Below are 13,853 nucleotides of genomic sequence, written 5' to 3' on the forward strand. Positions count from 1 at the left end.
TTCTGCACTGCCGCGGGTTCCAATCCAGCCTCGGAAGGAAGGAGGGCGCTGCTACATTGTATCCATTCAAAGGCTGGAGGGGGGAGCAGGACCTGGAGCCGCGCTGCGCTGACGCACGCGAGGCGCGTGATTGACGCAGGCGATGTTACTAAATTCGGCGGTTGGCCGGGACCCGCCGCCGGCGCGCGCCGCAGATAGCGGAGTAGGTTCCCCTCGGTCACCCCCGCCCCTTCTCCATTCAACGCCTCGCGGGGCGGGGCAGGGCGCGCGGGGCGGGGCGGGGCGGGGTGCGCGCGGCCGCGCCGGGATCCGGCCGAACCAAATATAGTCGGGCCTGGCTATTTTTAGCAGGGTCTCGGGCGCGAGCCCGCCGCGTGAGGGGGCGCCCTGACCCCGCCGGGAGTGCGGAGGGGGCGGGGGCGGAGTCGCCATGTTGGACTTGTTTCGACCCTGTGTGGTGACCGGCGACGCGGGGCTGGGCTCGGCGCCAGGGGTCGGGGTGAGTGGGTGCGAGCCGTGAGAGAGAGGACGCCGACGGCTCTCTGCGTCCAGCGCAGGCTGTGAGGAGTGAGCAGGGCCAGGCGCGGGCATGTGTGTGCGCGCGGAGGTGGGTAGACGGTGATCCCCGCCCGCCCTGCGGAAGGCCCGGCGGTCTTGCCACCCGGCAGCCCGGCCAGCCCCGAGTCGAGTGGGGGCGGAGCTGCCCGCGGCCACCACTTCCTGAGTGCCGGGGATACCCTTCCCGGACGTCACGGAGGAGCCGAGGCGGCGGTGGCGGCCCGGGGCTCATCCTGCACTTGCATCACGGGTGCAGCAGCTGCTCTGCTCCTTTGTGGCTTTTTCCCCTGTTGAGTAACTGCTTTGTTAACTGAAAATACCATGACGGGCCAGTGTGATCACCAGCTCCAGATCTCAAAGAAAGTGAAGCTGTCAGGCAAGAAGAGGGAGACTCCCCCAGCCGGCTGCGATGGTATCTGGTGGGTGGATGTGTAGAGAAGCACTTGACAGTTTCCACGTATTACTTCTTGCCTAACTCTTCACCCCCAAGAAGATTTAAAAATACTTTTATTTCCATGCTGTAAAAATTTCATTTGTGTTCTGCACCTCCCTCACCCCCCTAATCCCCTTTCAATTAAAACTCTCATGCAGAACTGGAATCACTGTAAGCAGGAACCCTAAAATTAGGTACAGTTTTTAGGAAACATGACATCTTTCAATGAATTTATTGAATAAACTACATTTTCTAAATGTTAATATAGATGAAAGGTCCTTGTCCACTCAGGGTTGTTATAAAGCTACTAAATTGTTCATAGGAGTTGGGCTCCAGTGACCGTTTCAAGCCAGTATCCTTGTTTACTTAAATTAAAAAAAAAAAAAAAAAATCTCGTCTCTCTGGCTGAGAACCTCCAAGTAAAGTTTTCTCTCTTTGAGTGGGTGTGTCTTCTGGACCTCTGTCTTGGTTACTTATGTGGATCCTCCTCCCTTCTTCCCTCCACCTTCCTTTACATCCTTACTCCTTTACAGCCTTTTCTTCCTATCAAGTGGCCAATATCTGTTCTTGGACTGCTCTGTGAGACTGAGGGCTGTTGTCTGACCTCCCTGAGCCAATCCACTGTTCCTGGCTCAGTGCTTCTCTGGGTAGGATGCGGGACTGACTGCTGGAGAGGTCACTGAGTGGCAGCCTTTTAAAACTCAAATAGAAATTCATGGAAGCAGAGACACAGCTCTCTCACAGACGGAGACACCGTCCTCTGCTTAATCCTATGTCCCTAAACGTATGCTGTTCCTTAGATGACCCAAACAGAATTAGTTTTTCTCGAGTCTTTTTTTTTTTTTTTTTTTTTTTTTTTTTTTTTTTTAGAATTAGTGTCTACTGCTCTATATCTTTTCAAAAGTCGGATTTATTAGAAACCAGGCATAATATTATGTAAGGCATATGTAATGTGACTATTTCAGTAATCTCAATTTCCTTTTTAAGATTTTATTAACTTTTTTATCTCTTCTTTGGGGAAATCAAATAAGACTACCTTAATCTGTTAAACGTTGAAAACTTTTTTGGCTCAGTCCTTTTTCTATAACAGAAGAGAGACATTTATATGTCACCAGTTTACATACACAAAGTTAAGTTTCTGCTTTCATGATGCTTATAGCAGCCAGCCTGTTAAAGAACTCTCTAAATTAACCATTACAGATTCACTGGATAGTTACCTTTCATTTTGTTTTGGATTTGTAGGCCTAATCTGCCTGCAAGAAAGAACTATGTCTCTTAGAAAATAAAATATGAAATTTTGGGGAAACATGTGTGGTATAAAGCAATTGTTTTAAATTGCTTTAAACGCTGTTCTGATGAAGTAATGATGTATAATCTTGTTGCTTTTGCTAATATATAAAGATGATGATTTCTTATTAATGCAAAGATTGGGTGAGGAATGGTGAAATAAAAATTCTGAGCCAGAAGTTATTACCTAGGGTGAAAACAGGAAAGAAAACTAAAAAATTGTAAGTTCAAGTTTTCTGGAATCAATGTAGAAGTTCTATACTATATTTAAGGTACATATATAAAATTTAATAACTTCAGCTGACATTGATTTATACACTTAAGATGTACCTGGCTCAGTAACCTGCAATCATTATAGTAAGTTTCTATCTCACCTACATGCTTGTCATTCCTTATCAATTCCATCATTGCCAGATTCGTCTTCCTAAAATTTAGATTTTGTTATATAACTTTTGGCCTCAAAAGTCTTAAGCAGCTGGATATTTTCTCCAAAATCAAACCTAGAGCCTCTTTTATTTCCACAGAATTTCCCTGTCCTAGTCAAACTGGTGTTCTCACTGTTCTTCAAATGTCCTTTCAACCTCCCACATTTGTTCATAGTTTTCCTTTTTATGGCATCCCCTCCTTCCTCCTCTTCTCCACTAATTGAAATTTACCCTTCCTCTAAAACTAGCTCAAGAAGTGAACTCAGATTGTACTTTACAAAGTCTTTCACAGAGTCTTTCACAGAGTTCTTATTTTTCTGTCTTCTTTTTGTGCTCTTGTGTCCACGGTCTATTCCCTTGTCAAACTGTAAGCTTCAAAAACATGCCCCACACATCTTTGAAATCCCTGTTGCACCTAAGAATGTTCAATATAGGTAGTAAATGTCCATAAAATATTGCCTCATTTAATTTGGATATGAATAGAGAGAATAGCCGTATTGTAAGTAACAAATTATATGGATTAGGGTGTTTTTGTTTTGTTTGTTTTGAGATGGAGTCTTGCTCTGTCACACAGGCTGAAGTACAGTGGGATGATCTTTGCTCACTGCGACCTCCGCCTCCCTGGGTTAAGTGATTCTCCTACCTCAGCCTCTGGAGTAGCTGGGATTTCAGGCACCCGCCACTGCACCTGGCTAATTTTTGCATTTTTAGAGACAGGGTTTTCGCCATCTTGGCCAGGCTGGTCTCCAGCTCCTGACCTCAAGTGATCTGCCCACCTCTGCCTCCCAAAGTGCTGGGATTACAGGCATGTGCCACCATGCCTGGCTGGATTAGGGTATTTTTGGCATGAGTGGGCATGTATGTTTATTCATTAGTTGCTTTCTTTACTTCAACTTGATGCTCCCGATAGAACATACCTTACCAAGGTGCCTGCCACAAGCCCAGGCAGCTCCGTGGTAATAACAAGAAAATGGCAGTTTGGTTTGTATCTATTGTATCTGCATAGGAAGATTTGCTATGATTTTTTTGTTTCCCTGATAGACTTTTGGTTTGACTCTTATTCTAACCTCTTTCCCCTCTATTTGTGCTTTCTTTTATGCTGCTTTCTCTCCCTTATGGACTAGAAGCTATAGGCTAGGAAATGTTAATATCAGTTTCTTTTGGAAAAAAATTTTTAAGGTTTGGAAAATTGAGAACCATGACATTTTTGTATAACCAATTAAATATGAAAATTCTTGAATCTCTTATCTTTTCCAAAATATATTGAAATAGGTTTGCATGCTACTATATGCAGAAGTAAAATGAGCAAAACAATTTTGGATTACGATTTTTTAGAATTTTAAGATAGAAGCTCAATAAGACTGAATATTAATATAAATGACTGAATATTAAAATTTAACAAGGAGAAAGTAATATAGTAGATCAGGAAAGACTTTCTAATTGTAGAAAATTTTAGGAAAAAGTAGAAACCTGAGATGGAAAGATTACTTAATAGTATAAGTGCCAATAATACTTTAAAATCTCATTAAATAATGTATTTTCATCCATTAGAAATAATAAGAGTCAGGACAGGCTTGCAGTCTGGTTAAAAAGATAGTTTATTTCTTAGTCATATTTTCCTCAATCATTGGTAAACTCTGGAAGACCTCAATAATTTGGGGGAGAAAAGTTATTACTCGTGTGATAAACCAATTCAGGATATTATTTTTGCCTATGAAATAAGATCTGCCTTTTAACTAGAGTTGATGGATGAAGTAAATACGTCTTTCCAAATATAACTGTATAACCCTTTCCCATCATTTCAACTCTGAAAAAAACAAAAAGATTTCCTCACATACAAGTTCAGTTCCTTCAGCATATTCTCCAACAGTGAGATGGTGTATGCCACAAAAAGCACTAGACTGCTTCTCAGAGGACTGGGTCTGGTTTTGCTGCAATGAAGGTGCCTAGCCTTGGGTAAGTTCATCTTTTCGGGGGGCCTAAATATTATTTGTAAAATGACAGTGTTGGGTTCACTTTATGATCTTTAAGGAAACTTCAAGTTCTAAAGTTGAATGCTTTTTTAGACACATTAAATATTGTGAATCATGAGTCAGCTGTGCCCTGGTCTCCTAAAGTGATTGCTATAGCCAGGAGACTTATGAACTGTCTTGTATACAACACGTGTGCTTTTAGTAGTAATGTTATATTAAACTGCTTTGGCCTGCATGGTAATGAACTATAGCCACTGAGTGGGATCTTGGTGGCCTGAGAGTTAATGCTGCCAGCATCACAGCCTTCTGTCCATGAAGTAGAAACGAACAGAAACCTGGATAGTCCAAAAGTCATTTTATATTTAGCTTTGGAATTTGTTTTTGTGCCTTCATTTGAATATGGATGAGTCACAAATTGACTTCATACAAATTAGCAAACTTTCATTGGAATGGATTCTGTTGTTTGCTCCTCTTCAGTTCCTTTCTGATCCTCACTGCATGCAAAGCACAAACCATTTCTTAAGTGTAGCAGTGGAGGCAGAACTGTCCTTTTTCTGCTTCTTCCTAGAAAAGGCTTGATGATGATGGAGTTTCAAGTCTACATCTCCCTTCAGAGTGTAAATAAATAGTGAATTAGTGAGAAGGCAGGTCACAAGGAAAGTACCAAGTAGGTGTTAAGTTGAAAAAAACATTGGCAAAACAACCAGGATGAATACAGTAGGCTGTATTTGCAAACTTGTTAAGTTTGTGGATGGATAGACCTTTATAGATAAGTAAGAGCTGACTTTGTAGGCATTGGGAAGTATCTGAATTTTAGCAGATTGCAGGTTGAGGTATCATTTTAGTTAGGTTTAGATAGTAAAAACATGGTTTATCTATTCTTTAAATGCCTATTCTACATATTTAGGTATCTGGTTTCCTCCTTAGATCATGTAATTAGTAACCAATTCTGATTTTTTTTTTACCATAATACATTTTCCAGTATTTATTCTGCATGTTTATAGTTCACTACTGGAAAAATTCCTCCCTGACATCTGTTCTGAATTAGTTCCCTTTTCCAGTTATGTTTTCCTGTTTTATCAATTGTGGTGAGGAGAATAGAAAGCCATATTTTAAAGATTTCTGCTACTTATGTTTAGTAAAATTGAAATAAACTACCTAACTTTTTCTAATTTCTAGAAATTTGCATGTTAAATTACTGGTTTCATTTTTTTAAAACAACAGCATAAACTGGACAAAATTTGAAACCCAATCACCGTAGTCTTTCATAGTTGTCAAATTGACTTTTCTATAGTTAAAAAAGTTTTTTGAGAACAGCTTCTGTTGTCTCAATGTCTTTAAAAACGTCTTTTTGTTTCAATTATCTTGGACTTGTGTGTTCTTTGGGATGAATCTTCTTTGGGATGAACTTATCGAGTACTTAACAGTTCTTGGCATGCTAAGAGTAGATGTTAAGAGGAAGAGTGGTGCTTCTTAAACATTTGATGAATGAATGAAAGCAATTTTCAGGAAGCTTTATTCAAAATATTCTATTTTCTTTATCTTAATGATCCTCATGGCCTTAGAACTTTTCTGGGATAGTTTCACTCAGGGGTTAGGCATAAGGGAGAAGCAGAGAAGGCATAAGAGAGGAGCATACATCACTGTGCTGCTGCTCCTGCTTCTACACTACCCTCTTCCACCATTGCACCGAGTCTACAGACACTTCTGGTTGCCCAGATTGAGGGAGGTACCCCTGAGTTATAGCACTGTGGGACATCTGTGTTTGAACTGAGAACCAGTTCAGGTGTCCTAAGGAATTGTTATACCTCACCTTTTGACCCCAGACACCCCCAGGAATTAATCTCTGGCTTCTCTCTTTATTTTGATATGCCACTTCTGCTGCAGTACTTTCACAAGATTGTGTTCTTTTCTCTTTTCTTCACTGTCTGTGCCTGGGTGGCATATATAACCTATTCATCAGTGAGTTCCTGAAGTCTAATTGATTTCCAACTATAATCTTCACTTTGCTTTCCAGTTCTAGACATTACTATTCAAGGCCTCGAAGTGCATAGTTACTTGTCTACTATATCACCCATAGACTGAGGGACTCACATGTAGGGTATTAACTAGGAACTCATATCTACTTAACATATTTAAACATTTTAAGATTTCATTTTTGAAAAGATAATACATTTACATGATTCAAATGACAAAACATTTAGAAATGAGAAATTTACTTTCCACTCCTGTCCCCTACTAAATGACCCTCCTTCCAGAGTTGTTGTTGTTTTTGAGACAGAGTCCTTCTCTGTTGCCCAGGCTGGAGTGCAGTGGTGCAATCTTGGCTCACTGCAACCTCTGCCTCCTGAGTTCAAGAGATTCTCCTACCTCAGCCTCCTGAGTAGCTGGGAGCTGGGACTACAGGCGCACGCCACCAGACTCGGCTAATTTTTGTCTTTTTAGTGGAGACGGGGTCTTACCATGTTGGCCAGGGTGGTCTGAAACTCCTGACTTCAAGCAATCTGCCTGCCTCAGCCTGCCAGAGTGCCAAGATCCTTCCAGAGTGTTTTAATGCATTTCCAAGACAGTACAAATATAAATTCTGTTTCCCTTTCCTTTTTTATACACATGGAAGCTTACACGTATTGTTCTGCCTTTTTCACTTAACAGTGTATCTTGGAGTTCTTTCCATACAGTGGAAAAATATCTGGGATATATCTGAGATATATTTCATGTATAATGTACCTTGGAGATCTCTTCATGTCATTGTGTGAATATATCATTATTTAGCCAGCCCCATATTGATGGACATTTGGGAAGTTTTCAATCTTTTGCTGTTTCAAGTAATGCTACAATAAATACTTTTGTTATATAGATTACTTTGTACTTGTGCAAATATATTTGTAGGATAAATTCCTAGAAATTGAGGGATACAAATTACAAATAATGCTATAATAAATACTTTTGTTATATAGATTATTTTATACTTATGCAAATATATTTGTAGGGTAAATTCCTAGAAATTGAATTACTGTGCCAAAGGGTATATATCATAGTAGTTTGATAGGTACTACCAAATTGCTCTCCATAGAGATTGTACAGTTAACACTCCACTAGAAATATAGGCAAGTGCCTGATTACCCATATTCTTGCCAACAGTGTATTATTTAACCTTAGGTTTTTTCCAGTCTGGTCGGTGAAAATGTTATCTTAGTGTAACTTTAATTTCTTTCTCTCATGAGTAAGTTTGAACATCTTTTCATATGCTTAACAGCCATTTATATTTCCTTTTGGTGAAGTGTCTCTTATATCCTTTGCCTATTTTGGGAGGCGGGGGTGGTTTAAAAATCACTGTGTAGTTGCTGTTTATAATATGGAGATTTGCCCTTTGTTATATGAGTTGCAGCATATTTCCCTGTAGTTTGTCATTTGTCTTTCAACTTTGCTTATGATGTTTTTGCTATGTAGATTTTTTTTTAAATGTACTTGAATTTGTCAGTCTTTTGTGACTTCTGGATTTAGTCATAGTTAGAAAAACCTGTACTACTCCAAGGTTATGAAAGAATTCCCTCATGTTGGCTTTTACTACTTTCATGGTTTCTGTTTTACATTTAAATTTTTGATCCATTTTTCCTGGTGTATGGTACGAGAGGTAGGTCCAACTTTATTTTTTTCCAAATGGCTATGCAGTTGTCTCAACACCATTTGTGAATAGTCTACCTCTACGCTGTTTTGCTTCTTACTCAAAACAAGACTGATTCATCTCCTTTTTTTTTCACACCTACTCTGCTGTGACTGAATATGAATACAATTCTCTGCTTTCCTTCCTGTAGAACACCTTCTTCAGTGGCAGAGATGTCTTTCTCCCTGCTGCCTCCCCGCTTTCATCAGAAACACCACATGCAGCCTGGCAGCCAGTTAATGTTGGAATCAATACGGGGTACTCAGAAGGCTCTCCAGGATTTTTCATTGAGCAATGACTGGTTAAAAAGAAATTCTAACTGTGATCAGGTTCCTTAGAAGACTGTTCAAACTGGAGATGTCTTCGGGCTCTCTCTAGTCATGGTGATCAGTTATTCCGGAAGCTAAAGGTGTACTACCTGGGTCCTTTACTCTAGAGGCAGTCCAATTTGGGTTGCTTCCCTCCATGCAAATTACTCTCATCTGTTACCTCTGCTTTGTCTGACAGCATGGAATAGTACCTTCTGTAATTTGAAATGGGAACCATAAAATGCCAACAAGGTGGTGTTGGATTCTCCATGATGCAATGACCAACTGCAGAACCTCCTTTACTTGGAAAATGAGGCTGTGGATAAATGATTTTGGAAACATTCTTCCTCAGTTTGAGCCCCAAGCAGATGTTGTTTCATCTGTGGAACCTAGGGAAAACCCTAGCTTTGTTCTACTAGGTGAGAGTGTCCAAGCAGGCAGATGAAACTGAATTTACTTGATACCTTTCCTTACTATCATTCTCTAAGCTATGTGGGCTAGTTTTACAGCTTCCTGATAAAAGACTTCCTTCCACTTTGAACCATTGCCCTAGGCTATCTTTCCTTTCTAAACTTGTTCAGGCCATCTTGCCTGTTCTTTATTATTGAGCCTTACCTTTTGATCCTGTTTCTTATCTCTGCCTTCCGACTTACCCCGTGATGCTGGTAGTACCCTCTTTGTCCAGTACCAATTTTACTTAAAAGTTATTTTGGCCAAAAGCAATTTGGTCAAGTACAATTTAGTTGAAAGCAAGCTGGTTAACTGATTTGTTGTAATCAGCTATTAATTGAAACAATGATTTGGTCAAAACAATTAGTTGGTCAAAATGAATATCCTGTTAATAGTTTTTGAGAAGTGGTAATTTCAGTCTAAAATGATTAGATACTTTTGGTCCATTTTCTAGGGACTTTTCCAGTATTTTTCTTTTACAGTTCAAGTTAGCTTTCAGCTATGGCAGCATTTTATTGCTTGTGGTTTCAAAAAGTTAAAGCCACCTAGCTACCTAGTAATAGGAGAATAGTTGGACAAGAGTAATCTTAACTAAAAGGCAATAAGAGGTTAATTGGAACAAACACTCAGCGATAAGATAAAACCATGTTTCCTGTATTATTTTTCTTTTCCTCTCATAAAAAAGGCAGTGCATGTGCAGTACAGGACATTCAGAAAAATGTAGATAAAGAATAGAAGGAAAAAAGAAAATAGCTGTAAATTAATTCACCCAGGAATAACCGCTGTTGTCCTTCCCTATCCTTCTAAGTGCATTTTATACACATAAACTCTACCTACAGTTTGCAATTTGCCATAATGTATTTAAGCATTCTCTAGTTAGTCACTTTTGTTCAGAATCAGATTTTGGTTCCTTTTTGCAACTGTGGGCCAGGCTACCTTTAGTTGGGAATAGATTGCCTTTCTCTTTTCCCTTCTGTCCCTCAATCCTGCCTAGGCCTGCATCCAGCCTGGGCTCTCAAGGCCCCCCTGCCTGCTTTAAGTGAGACACTTTGTAAATGAAACCATTCTGCCAAGCCTTTCTATGGTTACTAAAGAGGCCTGGTTCCAGAATTCCTGTGGAAGTCTCTGGTTATATATAAAAATTTTTTTGGAGTTCATGCTTGATATATGTTATATGTATATGTATGCAAATTAGATAGGGAGAGTGAAGAGATGGGAGGGATTATATTGGGTCTCCATTAAAATAAGAATAAAGAGGCATTGCAGCAGAGAACTCCATTATCAGTGGAGGGAAATTACTTAAGAGATTTTCTCTGAAACAGGGTTGGCAAATATGTGCTATATGTTGTTGTGCCTGAACCTGAGTCATGGTAGACTCACTAATCAGTCATGGCACCATTTCTCACTAGATTGAGACTCAGCTTTAAGTCTTTCTCAAGGTTGGGTTCTAGGTGGCTGTATCCACTGTAGCTGCTGTGGGAGACAAACATTACTACTCTTGCTTCTAAAATGTTACATTAAAGTTATTTTGTCTTACAGTGGATTGACCAAGAAAGTTTTTGTTTGTTTGTTCGTTTTTCTTTGAGACAAGGTCTCCATCTATTGTTCAGGCTGGAGTGCAGTGTCTAGACCATGGCCCATTGCATCCTTGACCTCCCGGCTCAAGCGATCCTCCCTGCTTCAGGTAGCTGGGACTATAGGTATACACCATGCCACCACACCTGGCTTTTTTTTTTTTTTTTGTAGAGATAGGGGTTTCCCTATGTTGTCCAGGCTGGTCTTGAACTCTTGGGCTCAAGGGATCCTCCCACCTCGGCCTCCCAAAGTGCTGGGTATTTATAGGTGTGAGCCACCATGCTTGGCCTGACTGAGAAAGTTTTAATAAAATGTTTTCTATCTGATAAATAAGTTCATGTTGAAAAATATGGGATGTGAGCAAAGAGTAATTATCTGGATCTCAGGCAAAGCACATGCCTCGTAGTTAAGATCATGGAAGCAGCATAATCACATTATGGATTTATTATGGAGTGAAAACAATGTCATAATAATACTCATCATTATAAATTGCCCATGGTGTGGTCATGGTGATTGACTCCTCAGTATTCATTCCACCACAGGTGATTAGTCTAAGCGGTCATGGTTAATCCCACTTCCCTTGCCAATGAAGAGTTAGGAATGGCCTGTAACCTATTCTGGCCAATGAAATACGAAGGAAAAGTCTGCAGAGGACTTGAGTGCTTCGGGAAAGGATTTATTGATCCTAAGCAGAGAGAAATGAAAGAGATGATGCCTTGTCTCCCTATAATTTTATGTTTGAGTATGGTGGCTAGAACTGCTCTATCCACCTTGGGACCATGAGGGAAACTAGCTTTGAGGGGTGCAGCTGATCTAGATGATGACAGAACAGAGATAGAAGAAACCTGAGCCCTTGATGACCTTCCTGAATTGCTGATTGTATTGTACTTGGTCTGCCTTACCTCTGAACTTCCAGTTCTGTGAGATAATACAGTTCCTCATTGTGTAAGTAGGCATGATCTGCGAATTTGTCATTTGCAGCCAGAAACATCCTGATGTTATACCCACTTTGTCCCAAGCAGATTCACGTCAGGTGGATTTGATATTATTTGGATAGGTTTCTTTTTGTTGGGGCTCTTCCCTCCCCATGTCTTCCGCCTTCATAAAGTCCATGCAGATTCTAACTGGCCAGGTCTTGTCTCCATCTTTTCTAAGGGGCTCTGCCTTAGACCAGGGATCTTCACAGGAAGCAGCAAGGAATCAAACAGCACTCATTATCTCTTCCAGAGTCTTTTGGGTTGTTCGAATATCTGATGGTGTGACTGCTACCATTTGTTCTTCATTCCTTCTTTTTTCTGATTCTGATTTCTTGCTTAGATCTTGGTCCTCACTTTTGTATATTTTGTGTCTCATGCCTAACCTCAAGATTGTTTGATAGATTTATTTTCTTCTCTTCCTTCTCTCTGCAGCAACTCTTTCCCTTTATCTCCGTCATCCACTCCTTCCTCACCTTGTGACTTTACTTTGTGGCCAGTGGAGACTATTCTAAGCAGATGTAGTATTTATTGTTTGCCAGGAGCAATAGTGAGTTACATGAGTAATCATACGTCTATTTGCTCTAGACTGGTAGGGTAAAAAGGAAGAGTAGTTCAGCCCTTGGTCTTCTCATCTAGTACCTTTCACTCATGGCATAGAATAATACAACTGGAAATGGTCTAGGAGTCAGAGCATTTGAGTCTTCATTATGGCTTAACCATTTGCTACCTGAAATTTTGGGCAAGTCTCTTAAGTGTATTTTTTTCCTTTAAGTTTGTTACTAATGTCTGTCTAATTTTTAAAATAGTATTATAGTGATTCAAATGAAATAATGAACCTGGCAAATGAAAAAAATTAAAAAAAAAAAAACTCAAACTTGGTTGGATTTTCTGATCATTTTCAGTGAACTAATGTCAAAGTCTCTAAATTGTGTAGCTTGTTCATCTCTTTGTAGAAAGGCAATGGAGTATGATATGGGGCATAATAATACAAGTAATTAGGGATTGAAATTTATATTTTAGTGTTAACTAAGGCCCGAAAAAAAGGAAAAGGCCACATGATATTAAAAATAAAGGTGAGGATGTTGATCTTGAGGCTTATTTCTAGTTCAACCAGAAATTCTGGTCAGCCGAATTAGGGGGAAAGAGAAACCAATAGAAGAAACACCCCCTCTAGTGGCGAGGGGCCAGATTCTGCACTTGGTTGCTAAGATGGATGAGGGGAATGGATGACTTCTTAGGATGTTTTTTAAGTTTCTTAAGAATTCTGAGGTTGTAGAGTTAGACTACTTAAGGAAGATCTTAGTTCAGGCTTTACTTGTCAGGAAACTTAACACATTTCTCAGGATAATTCATATCTTGTCAGTCTTATGTGAAATTGATTGAAAATGTAGAGGCTACTTGGAAGAGGTTCACAGCTTACTTTTATATAGGCCACGCGGAGATCGTGAAAATTAGGAGACATTTGTTGCTAAACTTCTTATTGGTGTGAGATGATATAGTAGGTACCTTTATAATCCCATTCACAGGGGGATAAATCTTTAAAGTTGTGGGTTATGCCATAGAGTAGTATTAATCTATGTTTATACAAAATAATGGCTGTGGATTTCCTCAGTTTTGATTTGAAATTTTTACTGGTGATCCTGAGAACGAAATGTTTAACTTGCATCTTGAGAATGATTTAATTGCTACCTATGGAAAGGCAGTGAAGTTAAATATATTAAAATAACATCACCCATACTTTAGTGACTCAGGAGGAGCACCTAATGCTTTTTTTTTTTGAGACAAGGCCTCACTCTATTGCCCAGGTTGGAGTGACGTGGTGCAGTTTCGGTTCACTGCAGCCTTTACCTCCTGGGCCCAAGCAATCCTCCCACTTCAGCCTCCCAAGTAGCTGGGACTACAGGTGTGCACCACCACACCAGGCTAATTTTATTCACTTTTTGTAGAGATGAGGTCTCCCTGTATTGCCCAGGCTGGTCTTGAACTCCTGGGCTCAAGGGATCCTCCTACTTTGGACTCTCAAAGTGTTGGGATTACAGGCATTAGCCACTGCACCTGGTGCACCTAATGCATTCTTGAAGGACGTTTCATCTTAAGGCTAAATCGTTAATGATAATGATTGTAAGTGATTGTTACATTTGCAAATCTCAGAGTCCACTGAAGTTTTTACTGTTTCAACTTCTGTTTGGGAAAGATTCTTTTA

The sequence above is a fragment of the Macaca fascicularis genome, chromosome 15 (assembly GCF_037993035.2).
Source record: "Macaca fascicularis isolate 582-1 chromosome 15, T2T-MFA8v1.1".
Taxonomy (NCBI): Eukaryota; Metazoa; Chordata; class Mammalia; order Primates; family Cercopithecidae; genus Macaca; species Macaca fascicularis.